This window comes from Pinus tabuliformis, chromosome J (assembly GCF_031772625.1).
Source record: "Pinus tabuliformis cultivar Carrire ecotype Pingquan chromosome J, CPIR1, whole genome shotgun sequence".
Taxonomy (NCBI): Eukaryota; Viridiplantae; Streptophyta; class Pinopsida; order Pinales; family Pinaceae; genus Pinus; species Pinus tabuliformis.
Genome location: NC_142295.1, coordinates 1,206,002,879 through 1,206,021,407, shown reverse-complemented (window position 1 = coordinate 1,206,021,407; position 18,529 = coordinate 1,206,002,879). Strand labels below are relative to the sequence as shown.

Genomic DNA, 18,529 nt, shown 5'->3' with positions numbered 1-18,529 from the left:
ATTAATGTTCAAAAATCCATCATTCATCTATCAAATTTCAATGTTAAATGTTTAATTTAGCTATACTTAAACTAAGTGACATTTTATATATACAATATTTCCAAACAAAATTATTTTTACTTAAAACTTTTATATTTTAACTTTTTATTATTATTACTAATCATTTTAATTTCCATTTATTGTCTGGTAAATAAAAAAAGTTAAAAATTTTAAAACCATATGCTAAATGTATTTGACATTTAGACATTGACCAAATTAAAAATAAATAAAAAATAAATCAAGCCATGACTTATTGTTATCCATTTGGACGTTGTAGATTTAATGTAGACTCTCAAATGCACATGTTTTTGGTCCATCTTAATAATAGCTATATGGCTTAATCTATTATTAGTTGTTTGCCATCATAGAGACAAAAAATTTTATGAATTATTTTGCTACATTAATTTATAATTTTATTAATATAAAGTTGTATGTTTTCACTTTTTATTTTATAGAATTAAATTAAACAAGGATAGCTACTCTGTAGCAATTTACATATTAGCTTATTACATGACATTTAAAAAATAAAGGTCTTTGTCATGTTTCATTAGGTTTCATTGAGCGTTTCACTATGCAATGTTTATGCTACTTGTGACAATATGATTAGCGTAATCTAAAGAGCATACATATTAGTTCCGAAAATAATGAAAATTTTAACAATATTATGATAAAATTTAATATAATTTTTTTTTTAACTTGAATATAACTGTCAAATTTCAAACTTTTCCCTGCTTCTAATACTGAATCTATTTCCATGATAAAAAAATCATTCAAACACTCTAATAGTCGAGGAAATTTGTGACGTAAATAAAAAACGCTGCCGATATGATTTTACTTTTGAATACCAAAGTAACATAGATGGCATCGGAGGTTGAAACTTTGGGCGAAGTGCTTTAACTTCTAAACCTAACAAAATCTATAATCATCTTTACAGTCTACATTCTCATTTATGCGCCGGCAGCAAAGGGAAAAATCCTTACCATTTGCGAAAACACGTCGGACGCGCATATTAATAATACCTCAGAGTCTCAGACACCGTCCTTATATGGGATAGATTCAGTCAGCTTGAGGGATTTGAATGGCTACTTTCTTTAGATTAACGACAATGTTTGCAATCGTAAGTCAACTGTAATAGATATTTGCCTGTTGGCACATGTGTGCAAGCTAGCTCAACTACCAATCCAATGCTTTCAGCCAACCTCGTGAGGTTTCGTTCCTAACATAAGAAGCGATTCTTGCCACCTCCAGTGCCAGGTACTCTGTTGGGCTCCTCGGTGTGACGCTTGAGGCGGCAGTTTCGGAGCAAATTTAGTTGTGTAAAGTTTGCGGGTTGAAGTTTCCAGCTTGGCAATCCCAATCATTTACATTATTATATTTCATTTTCCATAGTTGGCCGTCTTCGCTGCATTTCTCTCTAATAATTTATTTCGGTGGCCACCCGAAAGATATTTTATTTCGGAATTACGAATCTTAAGGATTACTCAGTGTGCACGCATGGTACGATTTCCACTGGCAGCCACGCTGTATGGCTGCTGGCTACGAAAGAAATAAAGAGAAGCGAGACACCCGACTTCCTCTCCTCCTTTTCTGCATTTTCCTTCGCTCATTTTTCTTTTCCCCTATGAAATGATTCCCACTTGAGAATTTCTCGCTGCAATCTGCGAAATGATCCTATCACCTCTATTGTAATCACGACACAAAGTTTTTTTTCAAAAAAAAATTCAGCAGGGGTGAAGCGCAATGACAGAGAGCGTTTCTTCTGGAGGAAGAATGAGGTCAGATCTCTTTTTCTTCCCATGTAAATGTGAAGATGCAGACCGATCACTCTCCCCAATCCCCACGGTCATATCGGTGTTGTCATCTCTGGTCGAGCGCACTCTCGCCAGAAACGAGAGGCTGGCTGCATCTTACAGCCCCGACTCTTTGCCTCCCAAGTACCGCGTGTTCGACGTTGTGCAGGTGCCCGAAATGTGCATAGAGCGGTATCTGGAGAGGATTTTGAAGTATATTAATTGCAGCTCTTCTGTATTCGTAGTATCATATGCATACATCGACCGCCTCATTCAATTCCATCCACAATTTCGCATTACTCCTCTTAACGTCCACAAACTGCTCATCACCGCCGTTATGGTCGCCTCCAAGTTCCTCGAAGACCTGTAAGATAATTCACTTTACGCTAATTGCAATCTACGACACTCTAATTCATGTTTATATATATCCCATTATTAGTCTCAAGATTGTAATATCAACTTTGGTTTTGTGAGCAGGAATTACAGGAATTCGCATTACGCGAGAGTGGGAGGGGTGAGCAAAGAAGAAATGAATAGATTGGAGATGGAGTTTCTTTTTCTGATGGGCTTCAAGTTGCAGGTGAGTGTGAATATTTTCGAAAGTTATTGCAGGCATCTGGAGAGAGAGGTGGCGGTGGGAGGAGGATTCCAAATTGAAAGAACTCTTCTTCCAATCGTCTTCTGTGGAATAGACAAAACCTTCACTTCCACGCGACATGATGATTCCAAAAATCAGAGACTTGCGCTTTGGTATCGCAGGTCTTACAATTGGACAGAAAGGTATTGAAGCCTGATTTGTGTGGACTGACTGTAAAGGAATTCCATTGTGTATTTAATTATTGAGAGGAGGACATGGGCATCAAGGAAAACTGTGATTGACACAATGACAGAAGATAAGTACATACCTGGTATGTAATCAATCAATCTATATGTGTATATAGATACTTGGTCACTTACTCCAAATTGGCAATACATGGGGTTGGAGGCGTTGAGACAAATGGAGATTTTGAGTATGAGAACGGTTCATCTTAGGAAAAATCAGTGGGCATACACATTTGTATTCTATTATGTGCTGTGTAAATAGGATTATAACCCATTTTAAGTTTTTAGACCTTACAGTAATGGCATTTACTCGTGTACAATAAAAGCTCAAGTAGTCATGGCATCAAATGATTCGGAATGTATCATATGATTGCGCAAACTTCAATTAATTTGGAATCTAACATATTTACAGTGTGGGAAACTCTCTGTGTTTGTCGCTGTTTAATCGAATGAAATTGGAATATAACATATAATATAAAGTGGAGTGAAAGTTGCTAGTTTAATTTGAAATTTTCATTGAGGAGAACCACAAAGCTACTCACTGTCAATTAAAGGCATAGGCATCAAAGGAAAGAACCCGCAGTCATCGTCACGCTGGGCGGGTAAGAAAACCCAACACACGATCAAAATGTTGAGCTGTCCTTTCCATTAAGCGCGTTTGATCCTCGGATCAGTGATATCTAGTCAAATACACATTATGGGATATCTCTGTAATTTGATTGGTCAGATTTATGATATTGAGAAATTCCGAAATGAAAATTATTTTCTTTTAGATTTTCTGGTTCTCAGATCTGCTCTTAATTTTTTATTATCAGTTACATTTCTGCTCTTTGATCACGGAAATAAAATTTTGAAAAATAGAATTAAACTCTTTTTTCTTAAAATCTGATACACCACTTTGGTCAATTTAGTAAACATTAACAACATCATCATCAAAATTTTATATATATTTATCAATTATTTTTGTAAAAAGAAAAAAACATATTTATTTGGAAGTGAAGTTAGTTTATTGAATTCAGAAAATAAAATTTGAAAATTTCACCCTTTTTAATATATGTTTTTATATATTATAGTATTATGCCATTATCATTAAACGAACACTTTGTAATAATTTATTATTTTGATTGGATTTTTAATTTAAAAAATATTAGACCATTATTATTATTAAACGAACACTTCCTAATAAGTTGTTATTTTGATTGGATTTTTAATTTATAAAATAAGTTGTTATTTGGATTAGATTTTTAATTTACAAAATAAAATAAGATATTGTATAATGTTATTATGTATTTTTTTTAAGAAGAATAAATCTTATGTTGTTTATATATTATAGGTGTTGTGAAATGGGAAAAAATCGTTAGATAACAAAGTGTTCGAGCGCTTCATCAGTGGGTTAGTATTATGATATTTATTAGGGGCTGGCATATGCAAATCTGAAGGGAAGGATCATTTTATATGGAGATGTATAAAGAGGTGGGATGAATTAAAAGTTAAAGATATATATTATGATATCTATGAGGGGCTCTGGCATATGCAAATCTGAAGGGAGGGATCATCTTACATGGAGAGGTATAAAGAGGTGGGATGAATTAAAAGTCAAAGATATCTATTTAGTTCTGACAAGGTCTATCCCGCTCCCTTTTCAGCACATCTTTCCCATATCATTGTGGAATACTGGGGTGCCAAACAAAATCATTCATTTCTCCTGGCTCGTATTTCATAACAAAATCCTAACCTGGGAAAATCTACAAAAAAGGAATTGGTCAGGTCCTAGTATATGCCTATTATGCAAAAATGGGGAAGATAGCAGCAATCATATTTTTCTTACTTGTAGATATACTTATCAGTTATGGAAGGAACTTGCAGATTTCTTTGGTTTTTGTCTGGTGGATCACTCAGATGTCCAAGTGGCTATAAGCTGGTGGAGCTCGCAGAAAGTCTCTCACAGATCAATTCCCCTTTTGCTTTTCTGGACAGTTTGGAAGAGAAGGAACAATGCTATATTCCGAGATGGGAAAGATATAAAATTTCCTTTGTTAGTACAGATCACTTCGATGTACTATTCCATTCCTAAAAAGTTGTCTTCAGGAAAATCTAGCATTCCAGGGAACCATACAATGAAGTTGATGGGTTATCCAAGGGCTTTTTTTGATGGAGCTGCACAAAGAGGCATGTGTGCATGTGGTGTTTTTATATCGATGTCTGAAGATCTTCATTACTCCATCTATTGGCATGGTGGTCGTGGTACAAACAATAAGGCCGAGGCAATGGCTTTGGTGGGCCTTCTTCAGTTCAGCTCTTTCCTGAATATACAAACGCTGCAGATATATGGGGATTCCAAAAACATAATAGGATTGGCTTCAGGGAAGCTAATAAACAAGAATCCCATACTTACTGGATGGATTAATAGGATAAAAATGTTATGGAACAGCAATCCGGCTTACACAATCAGCCATGTGGACAGGTCTCTGAATTCTCATGCGGACATCTTGTCAAAGAGGGGCCTTGCAATAGAACCTGGTATATGGAAAATGGAGGTACAAATACAAGACTCAATATATCTGATAGAAGATTTCTCCCTTCCAGGTACCTAGTTTTCCAACTGGTTTTTGCTTTCTTTTGAATCATCGCCTTCTTCTTTCACATAAAGGTACGTTGTTTATCCCCTGACCCTTATGAGTGATGGGACCGGTATATATATATATATATATATATATATATATATATATATATGTATATGGCTCCTCGCTATCTGTCTATCTTTCTGATTCATATCTTGTTCCAGAGAATTTTGTTTCCTATACTTTTATGATGGCCCTGATCGGTTTTTATCTATCAGCAAAACACTCCAGCTACATATATATAATATTGCTCTTTACAGTACCTCTCTTATGTAAATATCTTTCATATGAATATAAATCAAGCTTTTTTCCGTACTAAAAAACGAAGTATTCGAGAGTATTTTTAGTTTTTCATTTACAAGTGCATATGATCTTGTATTTTTAGTTTTTCATCGAATATGATGTTGATTTTTAGTTTTTCATTTACAAATGTATATGATCTTGTATTTTTGTTTTTTTTTATTGCATATGATGTTGATGTGTAGAAATATTATTATGCATTTAAGGAAGATGTAAATCATAGAATTGAAGATATGATTATCATATTAATAAAATCATTTCATTTATTTAAATGATAATTAATTTGATAAAAAATAAATGAGGAAATGATAAAAAAATATGGAGAGATTTTAATTCAAAAATATTCTATAAATATTGATAATAATAATAAAATATTATATAAATATTAATATTGAAATTTAAAAATTATTTATGTTATATAAATTATAAAAATATTTTTAAAAATTATTAAGATATAATAGAAAATGATGCAATTTTTTTTTTTTAAAGATCTAATGAAAATTTAAGTGTAATAAATTGAAGTACATTAAGTAATAGGAACTATATGAATTAAAAATCTTGAATAAGTAATTTTTAAAGATTCAATGAAAATTTAAGTGGAATAAAGTGAAGTAAATTTTTAAGAAGGAGAAATAATAGGAACTATATAAATTGAAAATCATGAACAAATAATTTTTTGATGATAAAGATCACATTAAAATAAAATTTTGAAAGTGATTCTTTTTATCAAAAGTTACAATAATAAGTGTTTTGATAATATGAATACTTTTAAAGCATAAAAGGGAAAAAAAAATAAAAAATCTTCCAATAAATACTTCCATGAAAATGGAGAAGCGTATCATACAACTCAGTTAAATAATGGAAAAAATGATAGAGATTATAATTTGTGAAAAGAAACATATAGTTGCAACGTTAAGTAGGGTGGCGAAGAGGGTCTTTTCTTGTAGTGATGCTCCTGGTTCCCATCTCAGGTATTCTCTAGATGTGGGAGAGGTTTTTCCTTACCTTGGTCAATTTATTATTAGCTCTTGTTTCATTGTCAAGACATCACAACTTTTGGGGTATGGGCGAGGATCAATATTTTTGTATTTTTTCTTCATAACACAAGGATGTGTCAAGCCTCTAAACTGGTGGCGGTTCTCCCCACCTCGTTGCTTCAAGGTTCTAATTTTGTAGGCGTTTTCTTCAATTGTCCGGTTCTCATTTGTGGGATCTGGTATCCAGGTACTTTCTCCATTTGGTTTTAAAGTTGAAAATTTTCATTCCAGACTCATATGACAATATAGTTCTTGGGTCTTCCTTTTCATTTGCATCATTCAAGTTGGGGTTTACTCGATGTTTATGTTTAGGGGTGTGTTAAAGTTTTGGGGACATCTCTTATTTTTCATTCCTCGAAAGCTCTACAATTCGAGTCTGTAGTCTACTTAGCCTTTTGGTGGCGGTTCTATATTTTAATGCCAGAAGTATCAGTCTACACTAGTGGGTGCTCAGTCATAGGTAGTTGAGCCAGTCTCAAATATTCTATGAAAGTTTCCATAGTGTATAAATTTGGTGATGATGCTCTCTTAGTTGGGATGCGTACCCTTGACTTAATCGTCCACCTTATTTTTTTCACCCAGGTTTTGTGTTTATCTACTCTATGAGTTTTACTTTTTTCCCTCTGTTATTATGGCCCCTCAGTACAGAATGCCAAATCATAGAGGAGGCACGAGTGGTTCATCTTCTCAATGTCGTTGGTTGTTTGGGTGGGAGTTTGTGGTGAACTACTTTGACTATGTGCCTCCTGAAGTTAGGAATGAAATTCTCCTCCTAAAGTCAAAGGAGTTTGGTGATCGTTCACATTTCTCTGATTCAAAGGTAGGAAACATGTGCCTCAAATGGATACCTGACCCAAGGAGATTCAGAAAGCGCAGAATCCATTTTATTCACTCACTTACAGTGCACAAACAGATGGAAACCCTCCTTCACATGGTCCTCAAGGATGAGCAAGTAGATAATTATAAACTATTTGGAGGACAGGAAGATATCAAGTGGATTCTTTGGAACATCCACTTTTGCTTGAATGATGTAGTGTGTAGATTAACAAGGGTGGAGAAATATGTAGTTTCTGACTCGGACTCTAAGCCAGTGTAGCTTAATGACTCTCCTACAGTCATAAATGCTCCACCAACTATTGTATCTCCTCCTACCATTATTTATCCACAGGAAACTTCCTCTTGTTTCTCTCAAGTCATCATCTTAGACTAATGTGGGATCAACTACTTTAGTACTCTCCATTTAAGGTGATAGTTGACATGGAACTCTTGGAGGCAGTCGTTATTCTCTCAGGCATCTTGGTGGTCAACACTTTAATGTTTTTTTATATATTATGAAACATGTTTTGTTTACATAATCTTGGTTCAGTGGTGCATGTTTATACTCTCGCCAACCTCATTTATTTATTTTTAACTCGCTGGCAGTGATTATGGCTAAATATGGTTGATATAGTTTGGTCTTCTTTTGTCCTCTACCTTAGTAAGGTTTTGTTTCAAAGTTTTGAACTAATAGTAATGGTTGTTCTTTGGGCCTACCTAGTTGAAACAATGGTCTCCCACAATTGTCTTTTTGAATTTCGGAAAACTTTTTGTACTCATTGTAATACTTTTTCTTATTAATAAAAATCATTTGCAAGAATGTAAAACACTAAATTGCAAAAGCTTTCACTTTCAAATAAGTAACATTTTAACTTTCGTAAGAATAATATGGTGATAACTTGTAACATGATCCATATATTTGGAAGATTTTGTCTATTTGAAGACCTCCAATTTTTCATCTTGGATTTTAAAAGAAAAAAAAACGCTTCTTCTTTATATTAATAAAAAAAGATAATACATAATATTCTTGGAGTTTGATTCTGCCTATGTATGTCAATTCTATCTATATTATCCTAGGTCTTGTCTACCTTTGATACTTCTTGTCACATTACTATTCACTTTACAAAAATTGTCTCCACTTGTAGATTTCTTTTTAGTTCACCTAACAACAAAATCCTTACATTTTGTTTCTACATACGAAATCAAAATCTTCTAGCATAATGCATAGATTGTCTCCTATGAATAGGTAATGTTGTTGGAATTAACCATAACTCCCTTTTCAAAAGTTGTGAAAAAGAACTTACCAGGTTTCTTTGAGATGCCTTACTTGAATAATATGTCAGCAGTCCAATTTTGTTCCCTATAGATATGATGAAATTGAATGTGCTAAAAGGTACTTACCAGATTTATGATTCTCTTCATCCAATTGGTTAATATAAGGGGACAAAAAATTGTATAATATGTTGCCCAGTGAATGATGCCTTTTGCATCTCTAGTCAATGATGCCTTGTGCATCTCTGTAATACCTGTATCCTCTCTAGTCTTAGCCACTTTGCTGCAATAAGAACTCCCCATAATGCTATGATCTCTACCTTGTTATTAGTTCCCTTTCCGACCTCCCACCAGCAATGGTAGAATCTTCCTGGATCCATGACAATTACTGCTCTACATCCACAATTCCTCTTATTGCTCCATCAAAGAAACCAACTGGAATTCTTTCCACGGGTCTTTAAATTTGCATGTGTTGTAACTGTGTTTTTCATTAATAGACCTGTTTCATTGAAGAAACCAATTGTCTTCAATTGTCTTAACAATGTATTCTAGAATCTTCACTCCTTTCTGTTAAAAAATAAGGGTGTTTATGCTTCTCCATATAGTCCACCTGATATAAAATGGAAGGATTCTAAATCTTTTGTGAGTTCTGAACCAAGCTGAAGACAAGTAATCAGAGACTAAAAATTACCCATTGATTTGAGTTTCAAAATATCCAGTATACCTTCCCATACCGCCCTAGCGGAGGAGCAGATGAGGCGTATATAATCTATGTTTTCTAGGCCCCTCATACATAGAGGACATATGCTAGGTCAAGAAACCCACGTTTTTGTAGGTTGCTCTACATCAAAATTCTTTCATGTACTCGAGGGCGTATGGAAATGGAATTTCCCTTAAAAAACATTAAGTTTCATCTTGGATACGTCATAGGCTTTCAGTTGCAACTAGTCTTTGTTGGTGCCACATGGAATCTGAATTCTGCCGCAAGTGCATTTTTCGATGTTGGTGCCACATGGAATCTGAAATCGGCCGCAAGTGCACTTTTCGATGAAGGAGTTAAGGTATTTGTTCTTTCCATTTGTGGATTTAGACCAAGTTCATTATGAGGAGGATGCAATCTCTGCAAAGAAAATCTTCCCCTTTGATGTAGATTTCGTTAGCTCTCTTCAAGCGAAAAAAACAGGGTTTTTTACGAAATCAAAACCCTTCTCTTCGCCAGGTGTTTAGAATCTAATCATTATGGGATTGGAAAAGTTGAGTTCCTTCCCTGCATAGCAGATCTGGAATTTGACAATTTACAATTTATATTTTTCTCGTTCTTAAGGTATCGAATTCGATGATGAAGGAATTTTTTTTAGAGGTTAAAAGTGACTAGTAAAAAAAATTGGCCATGTAAATTTGAGTTTTATGTATTTAAGTTGCTGGTCAGAAGCTGTAAATTTGACTGTTATGTACTTAAGTCGCTCGTGAGAATAAATAATTTAAATAAATTTGACTTTTACTTATTTGAATGGATCATCATAAATTTTAATGAGTGGTTTAAATTTAATGAGTAATTTAGATAGAGGTTAAGTTAGACAATCTGTTGAATTGCAACCCCTATTTCTTGTCACCATTCCCTGGTGGATTGGTTGTGACTATGATTCTGGTAGGCACAAAAAATAGCACAGAGAAAAATTGAAGTAGTGACATTCTCTAGTTGGATACCATTGTCATACATTTCATAAGACTAGTTTTAGGGGAGAGATGTCTATTATCGATTGTCATAGTACTAGTCTCAACAAGTCATCAAAACTTGACACAAGTGCAATCAATATTTAAACAAAATTAAATAAAATTAAGTATAAATATATTTTAAATTATGTCCAATTTTTTCCCATATGTGGAATGAACCCACAATTTTTCATAAATAATATTTTTAATACTAAGAATATAAAACATCTTTTCCCAACTACAAAACAAATAAAACTATAAATTGTCTCAAAATGGTTTAATCCACCAATACAAGGTACCCATCACATCAACCCCCATTAAATTGAATCGGAGCTAAATATCTCAATACAAATTCATATCTTCGCATATACAAAGTTGATGGATATTAGCAACATCACCACTGAGTTATTCAACAATTGCAACAATCTTAAATTATTCAACCATTTCCATATTGTAATACATAACTATTGCTCACATTATATTGAAGTGACCATTTCCATATTGTAATACATAACTATTGCTCACATTATATTGAAGTGACCATTTCCATATTGTAATACATAACTATTGCTCACATTATATTGAAGTGACCCTATATATAGTTAATTATTATAATGAGATAGACTGTAATCAATGTTTTTCTTTCTTCTGAATTCCAATATATGTATTATAATTCATATTTTCATATCATTTTAATGGAAATGGTAATGATATTTGTAAAATAATTTAATATAGAATATTGTAATAAAAGTTAGTCTTACTTTCTTTATATTATTAATATTAATTTTTATTTTTATTTTAAATGTCAAACTCTATTATTTATGCACAGTGAGAGATCAAGCCACATGATATTTTCTCATGACTTCTTCCATCAAAATGTGTTATTGGTATGATTCTTGGATTCCAATATAATTATAAATTGAAACAGTGATGTATATTGGGAGTTTGAGTGATTTTGATCTAAGATGGTATAAAGTGTTTTGAATAGTTGAAGTTTATGAATATTTAATTTTCATTTATTAGAAATCAAATATTTATTTATAAAGTTGAAGATTTAATCATAACATTTATAAAGGAAAAGAAATTAAAAAGAAAAAAGAATATTATGTAAGAGTTTGAAAGTATTGGGATATTTATGCCCTGTTGTAGATAGCCAAATCTAAAGAAGAAAAAAAAACAAAAAATTTTAAATAAATAACTATATAATAACATGTAAAAGAAAATAAAAATAATATATATATATATATATATATATATATATATATATATATATAAAAGCATATGTCTATTGGTGAAACAACTAGCTATTATCATAATTAAAAAAAAAAAAAACAAAAAACTATAAAATAAATTTATTAAGTTAATATATATTTTGCATGAAAAAACTATAAAAAAAAAAAAAGATTATTAAATTAAAATATATTTTTTATTTAAAAAAAAAAAAAAAACAAACATGTTTATAGTGGAATTTGTTTTTTCAATACGAAAAAAGCATAATATTATATTAATATAAAATGTGGAAATATACATATTGTTCATCAAATATACCAAACATATGTCCCATCGACAATGTCCAGAAAATACAAATCTGCCATTAGATAATAATGCCTTATATTCTAGGGATGTAACAATCCAAAGTCCATATACAATAAGATTACAGATTGAAATACAAGTATGTGCAAGTTGCAATCCTGAAACAACATAATAAAAGATGTCAAAAATACATTATCCCTGCAACAAAAACAGTCATGCATTGCAGATAAGTAACAATATTTTGAAGATTTTGTTGTCCAGGCAATGCCAGTACCGCATCAAGACAGAAACAACAAAACCCCATTTGAGTAACTCGTGTCGATCAGCAGCTTCTTCTACAGGACAATTCTTTGGAATAGTTTATTACCCCAGCGACCAAAAAAAAAAAAACAAACAAAAAAACAAAAACAAAAACAAAAAAAAAAACAAAACAAAACAAAATATTGTTTAGGTAATTCACCATCTACGAGGAGACAAAAAACATATATAACAAGCAGAATTATGAGTTGACAAGTCAATCCTCACAGAGGACACTGTTAAGCCCAGTGGCCAAGCATCCAAATTCCAGTTGCCCTGTTCCTTCCACTGAGATGAAGTGCAACCTATCACCATCCCAACAATCCAAATCAAAAATATACTTTGTTGTATCCACATCTGTATGTTAGAAATAGTATTATGTGACAGAATTTGTAAAAACATAAGAACAAAACTTCAAAAAAAAAAAAAAACTTTGCACATCATCAAAAATTCAAAAAATATAATGGTGGGAGAAATCCTATCCAGGGAAGGGGAAATCTTCAATATTAATGCTCTCCTAGTCCACAGTAACAGTTAAGTGCATTTTCCCAATGGAGCCAGTTAAGCCCTTCTTCGATAATTCATCAGCATCCATGTTTTGTTTCCTGTCAACATGTCTGATAGAGAAATTGTTGTGCTGCATCCGTAACAGTTCAATTCTCGTCAGCCAGCCAAGAACTAAAGGATTTGTGATTTTAGTTGTTCCCTTAATGTGCTCTATAATTACTTTAGAATCTCCATGGATGTGGATGAGAGGAATATCCAGCCAGATTGAGAACCATATGAGGCTCCATAATGCCAATACCTCAGCTTTAGTGTTTGTGCCCCTTCCACCATGCCAGTAAACTCTGAAAATTTGTTCCTTAGAGATGGCCAGCCAGAAACCGCATCCACACACTTGTTGTTGTACAGCCCCATCAAAAAATCCCATCGGGTATATTGGTAGGAACTCAATCTTCTTTTGGAAGGGGGATTTTTTGCTTATGTCCTTAGTGGAATATAGAGTGTAACAGATGATGATATTTTCCATAACATTGAGGAAACTCCCAGTGCCATTTTGAAAGATGTAGTTGTTCCTCCACTTCCAGATTTCCCAGAAAAAATTGGAGGTATGATTTTCCAAACAGCCTTTTGAGTTGTCCACCATAATAGACAGTCCTTTATGCAAGCATGTTGGAAAAAAGGAAAACCTAAATGAGAAGAGAGTCCTTTCTAGATCAGTGAGGTGAGAGGACAATTGAGGAATATATGGTTGTTGTTTTCAGATTCCTTCTTGCAAATAGGACAGATGCCTGGTCCATGCCATTGCCTCTTTTGCAAGTTTTCCCAAGTTAGATTTTTGTTATGAAAAACTAGCCAAGTGAAGAGGATGATTTTGTTGGGGATGTTGGATTTCCAATATGCAAATAGGGGATGTTTCTCAGTCAAGTTTGAGACCTCAGAAGAGAGTGTAAGGTATGTATCTGCCACACTAATGTTGTCATTCTACATCTTCCCTAACCAGATTAACTTGTCCTGATTTCCAGCGCGGCAGATTCCCAGTTGATTCATCCCAGCGACAATGCACTCCCATTCCAGGTCCCAATTGCTAGATAAACCCAGTTCTTGTGCAGAATTCTAGATGGGATGAGGGCCTCTCCAAGAAACTATGGCTTGACTCCAGAAAAAGATGCCTCTTCTATTGAGGGAGGCAATAAGAAGATCTGGGATATTGTCAACATCACCATAACCCAAGATACGATTAGATCCAATGAGAATATTGTGGCATGTGCCAATGTTCCAAACCAGATGTTGCAGGAAGATTTTGGTGACTTTTCGGAAACTAAGCCAAATGGCAGATCCATTCTTGGCTCCAATGGTTCCTTTACGGAACCAGAAGGTGAAGTCATGTTTCTTGAGGTATTTTTGTCTGATGATCAGACTCTAGGTTCCGGTACCAAAAATACCTCTCCAAAGGGACTTGATAAGTAAAGCCTGTCCAAAATGGCAGAGATCTAGAATTCCCCATCCCCCCATAACTTTTGGTAGAGAGATTTTAGATATTTTAGCAAGGTGAAATTTCTTTTGAATATGACTTCCTCCCCAAATAAAATTGGCCATGACCCGGTTAAGAGAGAGGATGATAGCAGCAAGAATATGGTAAAGGTGGCCCCAATAAACTCCTAGTTGGTTTAGAATAGCTTGGGAAAGGATAACCCGCCCTCCCAGGGAAAGATTTCTATATTCCCATCCCGAATTTTTTTTTTTTAAATCTATCAACTAGCCATAGTCAGTCAGTGTTTCTATAATTACATGTTTTTATATGGAAACCCAAATAATTGATACCCTGATCCATCAATTTGGCATCAATATTGAACAGGTTCTTTATGTAGACAATGATATCCAAGTCACAATCTCCATGATATAAGATAGATTTTTGTGCATTCAAATAAAGACCAGTAGCATTTGCAAATTTTCTGAAGATGTGAAAAAGGCATAACCAAGAAAGACGATACAACATACCCATAATCAGCACGTCATCGACAAAAAATCCATGTGAAATGTTGATGTTGTAGCCAATCTTGAGAGCCTGAAATTGATCTCGTTCCACTGCATGAGAGATGTGCAGGCTTAGGTCGTCCATTGCTAGAATGAATAACAGGGTCGATAGTGAGCAGCCTTGTCTCAGACCCCGCCCAGCCCGGAAGAATTTTGAAGGATACCCGTTTATGATCACAGAATAATCAACATTAATGACACATGCCATAATCCAATCCACGCATTTTGGTTGTAATCCAATTTTGTAAAGGACTAGCCTGAGATAGCCCCAATCTAGACTGTCAAAAGCTTTCTTTAGATCAACTTGTAGAATAGCAGCATTTAGGTTTTTTGTATGGATGGAATGCAAGCATTCTTATGTATTAGCAACAACATCATGTATTTGATGGCCTTTTAGAAAACCATGTTGTTGGGGGGATATATGGCAGGAGAGAGTATCCCTCAGTCAGCCTGCTATGGTTTTGGATATAATCTTGTAGATGAGGTTGCATAGTGAAATAGGCATGTAATCATCAAAAGAGATAGGAGGATTATGCTTCGGGATGAGGGCAATGTAGGTGGATTTGATATGATGGTGTATATGCCCAGATAGTCTAGACTCCTCCACCATTTGAAGTAAATCCTTTTTGAAGAGATCAAAGAAATGTGTAAATAGCTCCACACTCCACCCATCCGGGCCTGGACTTTTGTCAGATTTGAAAGATTTGAGGACGTTGAGAAGTTCATCTTCCATGATGCATCTATAGAGGGCTTCATTTGAGTCCTGGTCAAACATAGTCGGATAGTGTTCTATTCCCCAAATGAGGTCTTCAGCAGCAATGTTGTCCTTTCGCTCATAAGCAGTTTTGAAATGTGAGATGACGGCTTTGGAGATATTCTCCTGTGACTGAATATGGGATCCCTCAGCATCCTGTATTTCCCAAATAGAGTTTGTAGAGCACCGATGGTTCACAAAAGCGATGATTTTTTTTATTTCTATCTCCCTCCTTTATCCAAATAGCTCGGCTCTTTAGACGCCAAGTTGCTTCTTCAATATCTAAAATATGATTTATTTTTACCTCTAGTTCTCAAATGTGAGTTCGGGTGGTAGCAGGAAAATTATCCATGGCCATCAGGGGGAGAAGGGTGTCCAGTTCACATTGAATGTCCCTGATTTCTCTTTCCATAGATTGTTTTTTATTTTTCTGCCAGGATTTTACAACGCCTCGGAGAGATTCCAGTTTTCCAAGAATATGTTCCATGGGGGATGAGTCAGTATCCCGCCCACAGTTCCAAGATTCTCGCACAAGTGTGTTGAAATCCGAGTCTTCTAACCAAGTTCTATTGAATTTGAAAGGCATGCCTAGGTGCACCCACGGCCTCTTCCAAGCCAGAGTAACAGGCCTGTGGTCAGATAAGAAGTTACTGATGATATTTGTCTACACCTCTCCGAGATGGTCAATCAACTGCTCATGTATTAGAAAGTGGTCCAGTCTCTTGGCAATATACGCCTCCCCTTCTCGCCCATTATCCCAAGTAGGTGCCATTTCATTTGGGAAAATGTCCACAAAATTGTATGTAAGAAGGGCATCTCAAAACATCCCAGCCAGAGGGTCTAGTCTCTTGGATCGTCCCCAAATTTCATCCAGAGAAAAAGTACAGTTTAAATCTCCCACAATGATAAGGGAGGCTAATTCCATTATAATAAAGGAGAAAAGACGATCCCAAAAGATGGCCCGATCCCTATAAGGTGCATATGTATTTAGTATCTGAATTCTTCCACCCAGGCCATGAATATGTCCCTCAAGTAGTATGCCCGCAAAACACCTGTATGCTTTAAAGCTAACCCATTTAGGGTCCCAGATTGCCACTAAACCACCAGAGATTCCCACTGCCGCTGTAGCAGATATATGCCATTCCAGGAGCATTTTCCGGAAATATTGTATTGCCTGAGGTACAAAGTGCATAGATTCTTGTAGTAAAATGATAGTAGGACATAGTGAAGCAAAAAGACTCCTGAGGGCCCGAAATTTCAAGGCAGCCCCCAATCCCCGGATGTTTAGAGAAAGGATGAATGTCATGGAGAAACCATCTTGGGTTGTCGTGCTCTAAGGGCCCGTGAGGTAGGGATGTCGGCAATTGGCACATCAACCAAGAATCTGTCTAGGGGAGAGGAAAGGGGGATTTTCTAGGTCATCCCCTGAAATGTCTGCTTCCACGGTTCTGAGTCCGCCTGACAGTGATGTTGTTGGCCGATGTAGGGCTGATGTGGGGGGTAGGTGATCCAGCAAGTTTGTGGATGGTAAGGGAGCGCAAATCTAGGGATTTCCTATTCAGCAGATAATCCAGGTCACTGCCAATAGAGTTTGTAGGAGAGTTTAGAGGCGAGTTAGGTGGAGTAACACTGGTCCTAGGCTCTTTACCCTGATTTGCAAAAAGAGATGGTGACGAGGATGGAACGTACGAAAAATGGGAGGTGGAAGGAAGTTCATGTGTTGAGAAAGGAGCCAGTAAAGGTGGTAGGATGTCCAGGTTGGGATGGGTGGCATCCAGGGGGGAAATACCCCGTATGGCAGGACTAGAAGGGGCTTGGGAGTCTGACTTCAGAGAAGATAGAGGGGACGATGGAATTGGAATAGGCGATGATCCATTTAGGGAGGAATTCTGAGCATAAGAGTGATGAGGAAAATAATTTCGAGGAATACCGATGTGCCGCCAGGGAGAAACTGCATTCTGAAAAGTTGTTGAAGGTTGTCTTCCACCATCACGACCCTTTGGATGATTAAATTGGGGTTTTCCATGTAGTAAACTGCCCGGTCGACGTGGGAATTGTGCCAACAGATGTCCAGTATGGTGACAAAGTGAGCACCGAAAGGGTACTCCCCAGAAATCCAATCTTTGTGATAACTGAGTCTCTCCCCAGTATAAATCAATGTGATCCGAGAAGCCCCCATGATATTCTTTCTCAATTAGGATCCAAGCCACCCTTTTATCCTGTGCTCCTAAGCAGCGTGGGTCGACGTATACAAATTTTCCAATCGCATTTCCTATATCCATAAGGACTTGTTTTGTCCAAAGTTCTATAGGCAAGCTGGGAAGCTTCACCTAGATGAGCTTGTTCTGAGGTGTGTTATGGAGTGAATTATATCCTATGTACCAGTGGTGCAGTGCGAGGAAGCTTTTCTTGTTAATCCATGGCACTGATTTGATTTTCTCTAAGTCCTCATGACTTAGGAAATGGAAGCTATACCACCCCTTCAAGAGCCGAACAACAGTCGGCATATACCCTAACATGGTTTTCCATTTTTTCCCCACCCAATCTCTCATGTCTGAGTCACCAAAATCAGAAAAATACCATCTGCCAACCAAGGCTCATTTATGTAAGCTGGTAATCCTATCGATAAGCACAACATTCTCCAAAGATAGAGCAAGTGGCACAGAGGTCGTTTTTATAGAGCGCTGCTTATTTTTGGAACGTCGTCCCCATGCAACTTGATCACCACCCTGCGAAGCGTGGGAAGCATGGAAGCCACCTATCAGATTAGGCTCGCCCAAGATATTGCGCCACGTGTCCAGAGAACGCGGGCCACCCCGTTTTCCAGAGTCAACAGAGTGTAGAAGTGACTCAGCGTCCATCGTGGCTCTAATGAAGGCCTCGTTGGCAGATGAGTCGGAAAGATGGCCCGCCATAATCCCATGGCTTTGATATGACCCCAATAGAATAAATTAAAAGGGTCATGTGATAGGAATAAATGTGGGTGATCCGGCAGAA

At 35.7% G+C, this 18,529-nt stretch overlaps 1 pseudogene; it reads left to right on the top strand.

Moving 5' to 3' along the window:
- Nucleotides 1-1,779: 1,779 nt before the first annotated feature.
- Nucleotides 1,780-2,861, top strand: LOC149231465 (cyclin-U2-1 pseudogene; annotated as a pseudogene).
- Nucleotides 2,862-18,529: the final 15,668 nt, after the last annotated feature.